Raw genomic sequence first — 10,411 nt, forward strand, 5'->3', positions numbered from 1 at the left:
TGACCTCAGATTCATTGTTTACTTCACTCCAGATATTCAGAGGACTTCACAATTCATTTTTTTTTTATCAAGGCCACAGAGAAATCCTGAATAGATGTACCTTCTCTATTTCATAGGGGAGAAAAATCAGGCTCATGGATGCAGCTTATCCAAGCAGACACAGCTGGTCAGTGCCATTGTCAGAATCAAGACTCGGGTCTGTCTGGCTTCACAGCCCAGCTCCTGTCCACTATGCATGATACTTCCTGCTCTTCCTTTTTATAATATTTATCTACTTGTCTGACTGTACTCTATGTTCCTTGCAGCCTGTGGGATCTAGTTCCCTGACCAGGATGCAAAACCAGACCCCCGGCCTTGGAAACGTGAAGTCTTAGCCACTGGGCCACCAGGGAAGTCCCTCCATTTCTTCTTGAAGCAGATTATACCCACTTGGTATTCGTCCTCACTGTACCTTGCACGGATGGGCACGCTCAGTAATACTGTCTAAGTGATGGTTGGTTGCCACCTCTGCAGATGACGCCTGGAGAACTAGCCCTGCCGCTGGAAACTACACCCCTGTCACCCGGCTCATCTTGTGGGGATTCTCTAGTGACCCAGACCTCCAGAAGCTTCTCTCTGGAGGCTTCCTGCTCATCTATGTCATGAGCGTGGTGGGAAACCTGGGGATGGTGGCGCTCATCCTCATGGACTCCCGCCTCCACAGTCCCGTGGATTCTTTCTCAGCGTCCTCTTTCCTTGATATCTGCTACTCCTCTGTGGTCACACCCAGGCTGCTGGTCGACTTTCTGGCCTCTGACAGGTCCATCCCCTTCAAGGGCTGTGTGGTCCAGATGACCTTCTTTGTGATGCACGCCACAGCTGAGAGCTTCCTGCTGGCTTCCATGGCCTGCGACCGCTGCACGGCCACCTGCCCACCTCTCCACTACGGCTCCGTCATGACCGGGGCACCTGTCTCCAGCTGGTGGCTGCTTCCTCGCTTTCGGTGGCACTAATTCTGCTATCGAGACTGGGGATGTCTTTGCCCTGCCTTTCTGTGGGCCCAACCAGGTACTGCACTACTTCTGTGACATCCAACCCCTTCTCTGCCGGGCCTGTGCCAACACAGCCACGGCAGGAGTGGTCCTCTATATCTTCTCTGCCCTGGCTACCTACTACCTGCTGCCCTCGTCCTCACCTCCTACGGCCTGATCTTGCTGGCCATTGGGAGGATGCGCTCAGCAGCTGGGAAGGAGAAGGCCCTCTCCACGTGTGCCTCCCACTTCCTGGCCATTGCCACCTTCCACAGCACCGTGATTTCACCTACGTCCAGCCTCATGGATCCACCGATGACACCAGTGGCCAGGTCGTGTCTGTCTGCTGCACCATCATAACCCCCATGCTCACCCCCGTCATCTAGAGCCTCCGCAACAAGGAGGTGAAGAAGGCCCTGCAGAGGAAGCTCCAGGTCAATATCTTTCCCTGCTGAGCCCTGCAAGGCTGCTGGAATGAGGAAGGCATAGCATCTTCCAAATCACACGAAGAATTGATCTGACCAAGAGAAGCCTGACTTTGAAGGAGGTGGTAGAAGTAAGAGAGAAACACAGATACCATACTTGGTGCAGAGCACTTCAGCTTTAAAGTAACTCAGTACCCATTCCCATATTGAATCTTTGCCACCATTTGTGAGGGAGCCGTGTGGAGATGACCTCACTTTACAAATGAAGGGTATGTGACTCAGTAAAAGTGAATTAGCTTCCTGAAGCCACACAGCTGATGAGAGAGGGAGACTTCGGCGTCAGGATGTCCGCATCAAAACCAGATATTTCAATTACACCACGGTCACAAGTCAAGTCTCTTATTGGTGGCTCATCATGACTCCCAGGGAACCTCAGACCAGGGGCAGCACAATCTTCTGGTTTTCCCCAGGTTTAGTGACGTGGGGTAGGCTCCAGTGACTCATGCTTTCCTCCTGCTCCTAAAGGAAAGAGAACCAGGTCAGAAGTGTCTTTGCATCTTACTGCTGCTGCATTTATAAGCTGTCCCATTAAATAAAACCTCAGTATGAGGAGAGAACTCTCCTCACTTTCCTCATACATCTGTTTTCTAGCGGAAAGTCTATGTCTCAGAATTCTCAGGGGTCTGTGTGTGTGAGTGAGAGAGAGAGAGGGAGATCAATGCAATCATAGTATTATATAAGATGCTGTGCTTTAGGAGAGGGACTCAAGTATATATATGTATACATATATATATGTATATATATACACATATACTCCTTCCCAGCTGCTGAGCGCATCCTCCCAATGGCCAGCAAGATCAGGCCGTAGGAGGTGAGGACGAGGGCAGCAGGTAGATAGGCAGCCAGGGCAGAGAAGATATAGAGGACGACTCCTGCCATATACATACAAATATATATACACATACATATATTTGACCTAAATATCTTTAAGTATACCTGTAATATGGTGAGTGCATGTGTTCCAGAGAACACACAAATGAAGAAGCCGAACCTGACTCAATTCAAGGCTGAACAGTTGACTTGAAGCTAATCTCTTAAACTAAGGCCAAGACGTCATCTGGCCTGTGTGGGCCTCACTCTAGATTTGGGGATCATCAGTAACCTTTTTTCAGGTTTATCTTAAGGATGTAATTCTAAATACAGGAAATCTTACTATGCGTGCATGCTAAGATGCTTCAGTTGTGTCTGACTCTTTGCAACCCTATAGACCACAGCCCACCAGGCTCCTCTGTCCTTGGGATTCTCCAGGCAATAATACTGGAGTGGGTTGCCATGCCTTCCTCCAGGGGATCTTCCCAACCCAGGAACTGAAGCAGCGTCTCTTAAGTCTCCTGCCTTGGCAGGGGGTGCCATCTGGGAAGCCCAAATCTTACTATGCAAATAGATTTATCACAGCATCACTTTTCAAAGCGAGAAACTAGAAGAAACCTGAATGTTCAAATACTTCAGTCCTTTGGCCACCTGATGCAAAGAGCCGATTCATTGGAAAAGACCCTGATGCTGGGAAAGATTGAGGGCAGGAGGAGAAGGGGACGACAGAGGATGAGATGGTTGGATGGTATCACCGACTCAATGGACATGGGTTTGAGCAAACTCCAGGAGATAGTGAAGGACAGGGAGCCTGGCATGCTGCAGTCCTCGGGGTCACAAACACAAAGAGTCGGACTTGTTAGCAACAACAGCAACAAATGTCCAAAGGAGAAAACCAATTAAGAGATTTCCCCACCCCCGATGGATTACGATGTAGCCAGTGTTACGCTTGTGAAGATGACAGAATACACGGAAAGCAGCAGGTCAGAACATCTGTGTAATGGTGACTATGAGATAAAAATGAGTAGAAAAACCCTGGGAGGAGCGCACAGAAGTGTAAATGGTGAGTGTATTAGAGTCGTAGCACAACGGGAAAACCTTTTTCTATCTTTCTCAAAAATTTTACAAAAAAAAAAAATTTTACAAAACTTACTTAATGAACGTGTTCAATTTTGACATTTTATTCTAAAAATGACTCATTAAAAATTCCTTTCAGGCAAGCTAAGTATGAAGATTTCTTACTTTTGTCTCCCTCCAGAAAATAAGTATTTACTAAATTCCTCCTATGTTCTACATTCCTTTAACTAATAAAGCACATTTTCAGTACAGGACACCAACTAAGGTCAGGACTAGAACATTAGGGTGAAAAGACTTGTTAAAACTTACTTTAATTCACTCAGCTGTAAAAATATACAGGAGGCAATTAGGCACAACAAGTGTGGTAGGCCCTACCTAGATGAAAAGTCAGAGCATGTAGTAGTCAGATAGTTTACGCTACAGTAACAAAGAAGCCCCACAAGGCAACTCAACACCACAAAGGCTTCTTCCTGCACTAGACTGGAGACAGACCAGGGACTCTCCAGGGCAACCTTTGTCCACCCATCAGTATTCGAGCCTCTTTCATTCGACAGCGCCATCATCTCAATCTCAAAGTGTCTGCCAAGATTTTAATACTGAGGGAAACGATCAAGAAGGTCATGAAGAGTGCTTTCAGTAACCTGGCCCGAGGTTGGCTCACATCAATTCAACCACTTATGGCCTTAAGATAACTGCAAAAGAGACTGGGAAATACAACCTTCCTAGTCCAGACATAGGAAAACTAAATGAGATTTTATGAGCACCTAGCTTTGCCTCTCACTGGCCAACCATGCAGTTGATTACACCATCATCCATACAGAGTTCTAAAACATCACCAGATTAAATCTGAAATAAACTGCCGGCTAACTCGTGCGTCTACACAGTTGAGGTGGACTTACGGTGTGTGCTTAGTTGCTCAGTCGTGTCCAACTCTTTGCGACCCCATGGACTGTAGCCCACCAGGCTCCTCTGTCCATGGAGATTCTCCAGGGAAGAATACTGGAGTGGGTTGCCATGCCCTCCTCCAGGGGGACCTTCCCAACCCAGGGATCGAGCCCAGGTTTCCCACGTTGCAGGAGGATTCATTACCTCTGAGCCACCAGGGAAGCCCAAGGATACTAGAGTGGGTAGCCTCTCCCTTCTCCAGGGGATCTTCCTGACCCAGGAATCAAACCAGAGTCTCCTGCATTCCAGGCAGATTCTTTACCAGCTGAGCCACCAGGGAAGCCTGTTTCTTAGGGTGGAAATGTTTGAACATCCTTTGACTGTGCTGAACTACCTCTGCTGAATCTTTTTTGAATCACACTAAGTTCATGATAGTGCAACTGACAAGCAGTAAAACTAACTCTGAGACCAGCTAGCTGACTGTTGCCTGAATTTGGAGGTCATAGTCCTCTTGAACTCTAAAACTATAGCACAGGACATGTATACACTGCTGTTGCTTAGTCACTAAGTCGCATCTGACTCTTTTGTGACCCCATGGACTGCAACCCGCCAGGCTCCTCTGTCCATGGGATTTTCCAGGCAAGAATACTGGAGTGGGTTGCCATTTCCTCCTCCAGGGGATCTTCCCCACCCAGGGATCGAACTTGCGTTTCCTGCATTGGCAGGCAGATTCTCTACCACTGAGCCACCTGGGAAGCACATGCTTCTTAGACAAGGCTTAAATGTGACAATATATATGCAAAATTTAAATTTAACTAAAAATAAAATATTATCTGTGGGGCAAATTTCCTTAAAATTACATAATAAATACACACCAAAGGCCAAGAATACAGATGAATACCAATGAAGGCTTTAATGACTACTCTTTTGTTCTGAGGCTTTTAAACATAAAGAAGTCCAAGCCTTAGTTAATAGCCCTGTGCATTCTACTCTGAAGCACACATTACCATATGTAAAACAGATAGCTGGTGGGAAGGTGCTGTGTATCAGACAGAGCTCAGCTCAAGCTCTGTGATGACCTGGAGGGGAGGGATGGTGGAGGTGGGGGGCTCAGGAAAGAGGGAGTATATGTATACCAAGAGCTATACTTCGCTGTTCAGCAGAAAATAATACCAGGCTGTAAAGCAATTATACTCCAATTTAACAAAAAAAGAGAAAATGCATTAGAAAAAATAAATGACGACTCGGTGATAAAGGAAAATATATAAATAAAAAAACAAAATTAAGGCACAATTCAGCAATATTTACTAAGAAGAACTTTATCCAAGTTTAAACCGTGTAATGTATCACCCAGGATTGGGTTCGTACAAACACCTGCATTCCTCAAGAGAGAATGAGAAATCACAAAAAAGAAAAGCATTTTGAAAACATGAAAGTCAGAAAACAGAAAGTACAAGTTAAGTGGGCATGTAATATGACTCTAGGGTACAATTTTAAAATAATAGACGATCCGTTGCTATCCACTTCAACAATACAAATGTTGAACAAATATTTATACTTTCAACCTGAGGAGTGGCAAAGTGGTGTCCTGTCCCATTCACCATTGTGTCTTCAAGTCTAGTACACTGCCTGGCACGTTGTAGACACTTGACAGGTTTTCCCCATCAATGAGTGGACGGGCCTCTACATGCTCGTTTTCCTTGGACCAGTGGCCTCATCATCACCTGCAAGCTTTTGAGAAATGGAGAATCTGTGACCCCACCCCAGAACTACCAGATCCGAATCTGTGATGGTTTTCTGTAAATTGGACTGACTACGTTGGGGAACAATTTGGCATCGAATTAAAAAATTGTCCCAGTCTTCCTGACCTGCATGGGAGACTCCAAGATGGCGGAGTAGAAGGACGTGTGCTCACCGTCTCCTGCGAGAACTCCAAAATTACAGCTCGCTGCTGAACAGCCGTCCACAGGAGAAGGTTGGATCCCACCAGAAAAAGACACCCCACATCCAAGGGCAAAGGAGAAGCCCCAGCAAGACAGTAGGAGAGGCGAAATCGCGTTTGGAATCAAACCCCATACCCACCAGACACCAAGCCAGAACTGTGTTTGAGCGTCTCCTGCGGAGGTCCAGGTCAGCAGTGGCCTGCTGCACAGGCGGGGGCTCTGGGGGCAGCACACCTGGGTGTGCCATGAGCCCTCTTGGGGCAGGTCACCATTAACCCCACCGCAGAGCCGCCAGAACTTACACAGGACTGGGAAATAGCCTCTTGGAGGGCATAAACAAAAGCTTGAGTGCAATGAAACTATGAGCCATGCCGTGTAGGGCCACCCAAGACGGACAGGTCGTGGTGGAGAGTTCTGACAAAATGTGGTCTACTGGAGAAGGGAATGGCAAACCACTTCAGCATTCTTGCCTTGAGAACCCAATGAACAGTGTGAAAAGGCAAAAAGATAGGAAACTGAAAGATGAACTCCTCAGGTCAGTAGGTGCCCAATATGCTACTGGAGATCAGTGGAGAAATAACTCCAGAAAGAATGAAGAGACAAAGACAAAGCAAAAACAACATCCAGTTGTGGATTTGACTGGTGATGGAAGTAAAGTCCAATGCTGTGAAGAGCAATAATACATAGGAACCTGGAATGTTAGGTCCATGAATCAAGGCAAATTGGAAATGGTCAAACAAGAGATGGCAAGAGTGAATATTGACATTTTGGAAATCACCAAACTAAAATGGACTGGAATGGGTGAATTTAACTCAGATGACCATTATATCTACTACTGTGGGCAAGAATCCCTTAGAAGAAATGGAGTAACCATCATGGTCAACCAAAGAGTCTGAAATGCAGTACTTGGATGCAGTCTCAAAAATGACAGAATGATCTCTGTTCGTTTCCAAGGCAAACCATTCAATATCACAGTAATCCAAGTCTATGCCCCAACCAGTAATGTTGAAGAAGTTGAAGTTGAATGGTTCTGTGGAGACCTACAAGACCTTCTGGAACTAACAGTGAAAAAAGATGTCCTTTTCATTATAGGGGACTAGAATGCAAAAGTAAGAAGTTAAGAAACACCTGGAGTAAGATGCAAATTTGGCCTTGGAATACAGAATGAAGCAGGGCAAAGGCTAATAGAGTCTGCCAAGAGAACGCACTGGTCATAGCAAACACCCTCTTCCAACAACACAAGAGACGACTCTACACATGGACATCACCAGATGGTCAATACTGAGATCAGATTGATTATATTCTTTGCAGTCAAAGATGGAGAAACTCTAAGAGTCAGCAGAAACAAGACCGGGACCTGACTGTGGCTCAGATCATGAACTCCTTATTGCCAAATTCAGACTTAAATTAAAGAAAATAGGGGAAACCACTAGACCAGGTATGACCTAAATCAAATCCCTTATGATTATACAGAGGAAGTGAGAAATAGATTCAAGGGATTAGATCTGATGGACAGAGTGCTTGATGAACTATGGACACAGATTCATGACATTGTCCAGGAGGCAGGGATCAAGACCATCCCCAAGAAAAAGAAATGCAAAAAAAGCAAAATGGCTGCCTGAGGAGGCCTTAAAAATAGTTGTGAAAAGAAGAGAAGCAAAAGGCAAAGAAGAAAAGGAAAGATAAACCCATTTGAATGCAGAGTTCCAAAGAATAGCAAAGAGAGATAAGAAAGCCTTCCTCAGTGATCAGTGCAACGAAATAGAGAAAAACAATAGAATGGGAAAGACTAGAGATCTCTTCAAGAAAATTGGAGATACCAAGGGAACATTTCATGCAAAGATGGGCACAATAAAGGACAGAAATGATATGGACCTAATAGAAGCAGAAGATGTTAAGAGGTAGAAAGAATACACAGAAGAATTATACAGAAAAGATCTTCATGACCCAGATAATCACAATGGTGTGATCACTCACCTAGAGCCAGACATCCTGGAATGTGAAGTCAAGTGAGCCTTAGGAAGCATCACTACAAACAGAGCTAGTAGAAGTGATGGAATTACAGTTGAGCTATTTCAAATCCTGAAAGATGATGCTGTGAAAGTGCTGCACTCAATATGTCAGCAAATCTGGAAAACTCAGCAGTGGCCACAGGACTGGAAAAGGTCAATTTTCATTCCATTCCCAAAGAAAGGCAATGCCAAAGAATGTTCAGACTAGAACACAATTGCACTCATCTCACATGCTAGTTAAGTAATGCTCAAAATTCTCCAAGCCAGGCTTCAACAGTACATGAACTGTGAACTTCCAGATGTTCAAGCTGGATTTAGAAGAGGCAGAGGAACCAGAGATCAAATTGTCAACATTCGTTGAATCATCAAAAAAGCAAGAAAGTTCCAGAAAAACATCTACTTCTGCTTTATTGACTATGACAAAGCCTTTGATTGTGTGGATCACAACAAACTGTTGAAAATTTTAAAAGAGATGGGAATACCAGACCACATGACCTGCCTCCTGAGAAACTTGTATGCAGGTCAGGAAGCAACAGTTAGAACTGGACATGGAACAACAGACTGGTTCCAAATCAGAAAAGGAGTATGTCAAGGCTGTATATTGTCACCCTGCTTATTTAATTCATATGCAAAGTACATCATGAGAAATGCTGGGCTAGGTGAAGCACAAGCTGGAATCAAGATTTCTGGGAGAAATATCAATAACCTCAGATATGCAGATGACACCACCCTTATGGCAGAAAGTAAAGAATTAAAGAGCCTTGTGATGAAAGTGAAAGAGGAGAGTGAAGAAGTTGGCTTAAAACTCAACATTCAGAAAACTAAGATCATGGCATCTGGTCCTGTCACTTCCTGGCAAATAGATGGGGAAACAATGGAAACAGTGAGAGACTATTTTCTGGGCTCCAAAATCACTGCAGACGGCGATTGCAGCCATGAAATTAAAAGACGCTTACTCCTTGAAAGAAAAGTTATGACAAACCTAGACAGCATATTAAAAAGCAGAGACATTACTTTGCCAATAAAGACCCATCTCGTCAAGGCTATGGTTTTTCCATAGCAGTCATGTAGGATGTGAGAGTTGGGCTATAAAGAAAGCTGAGCGCCAAATTATTGATGCTTTTGAACTATGATGTTGGAGAAGACTCCTGAGAGTGCCTTGGACTGCAAGGAGATCCAACCAATCTATCTTAAAGGAAGTCAGTCCTGAGTGTTCATTGGAAGGAGTAATGCTGAAGCTGAAACTCCAATCCTTGGGCCACCTGATGCGAAGAGCTGACTCTTTGGAAAAGACCCTGATGCTGGGAAAGATTGAGGGCAGGAGGAGAAGGGGGCGACAGAGGATGACATGGCTGGATGGCATCACCGACTTGATGGACATGAGTTTGTGTAAACTCTGGGCATTGGTGACGGACGGGGAGGTCTGGCGTGCTGCGGTTCATGGGGTTGCAGAGTCAGAGACAACTGAGCGACTGAACTGAACTAAAAAGTTGAACATGTTCATCCACTATGATTCAGCAGTTCTATGAGTAGGCATATAATCAGGAGAAATTCTTGTACATTTTCATTATAAAACATATACCAGAAATGCTGAAAGCAGTACCGCTTCTCAGAGCACAAAATGTGCAAGCAAGACAAACATCTGTCATCTGTGGGAACGGATGAGCAGAACAGAAACCCAACAGCAGCAAAAACAAAGGAGCTGCAGGTCTGTACTTCAAGATAAACATGTCTCTAAAACATAAAGTTGAAGGAAATGAGGAAGTAGCGGAAGACTGCTCATATTATTATTGCATCATTGTAAAGTTTAAGGACAGGTAAGGGTCTAGCAATTCCACTCCCAGGTACAAAGCTAAAAGAAACAAAAACACTGTTTTGAAAAGATACCTGTGTTCATTGTTCACAGCAGTGTTATTTACAGCTGCCGAGGCATGGGAGCAACCGCAGTGCCCACCAACAGATGAGTGGATAAAGAAGAAGGTGGCGTGTGTGCGTGGTATGTGTGCGTATGTATATATATGTTGCTCTTTTGTTCAGTCACTAAGTTCTGTTTCAACTCTTTTGTGACTCCATGGACTGTGGCCCTCCAGGCTCCTCTGTCCTTTGGATTTCCCAGGCAAGAATATTGGATTGGGTTGACATTTCCCTCTCCAGGGGATCTTCCCAATCCAGGGATTGAACCTTCATGT

The 10,411-nt window shown here is 44.9% G+C and overlaps 1 pseudogene; it reads left to right on the plus strand.

The window, feature by feature from the left end:
* The first annotated feature begins 513 nt into the window (after positions 1 to 513).
* Positions 514 to 1,465, plus strand: LOC102276150 (olfactory receptor 5AP2-like; annotated as a pseudogene).
* The last annotated feature ends 8,946 nt before the right edge of the window (positions 1,466 to 10,411 follow it).

The sequence above is a fragment of the Bos mutus genome, chromosome 15, assembly GCF_027580195.1.
Source record: "Bos mutus isolate GX-2022 chromosome 15, NWIPB_WYAK_1.1, whole genome shotgun sequence".
In the NCBI taxonomy this organism is placed as follows: Eukaryota; Metazoa; Chordata; class Mammalia; order Artiodactyla; family Bovidae; genus Bos; species Bos mutus.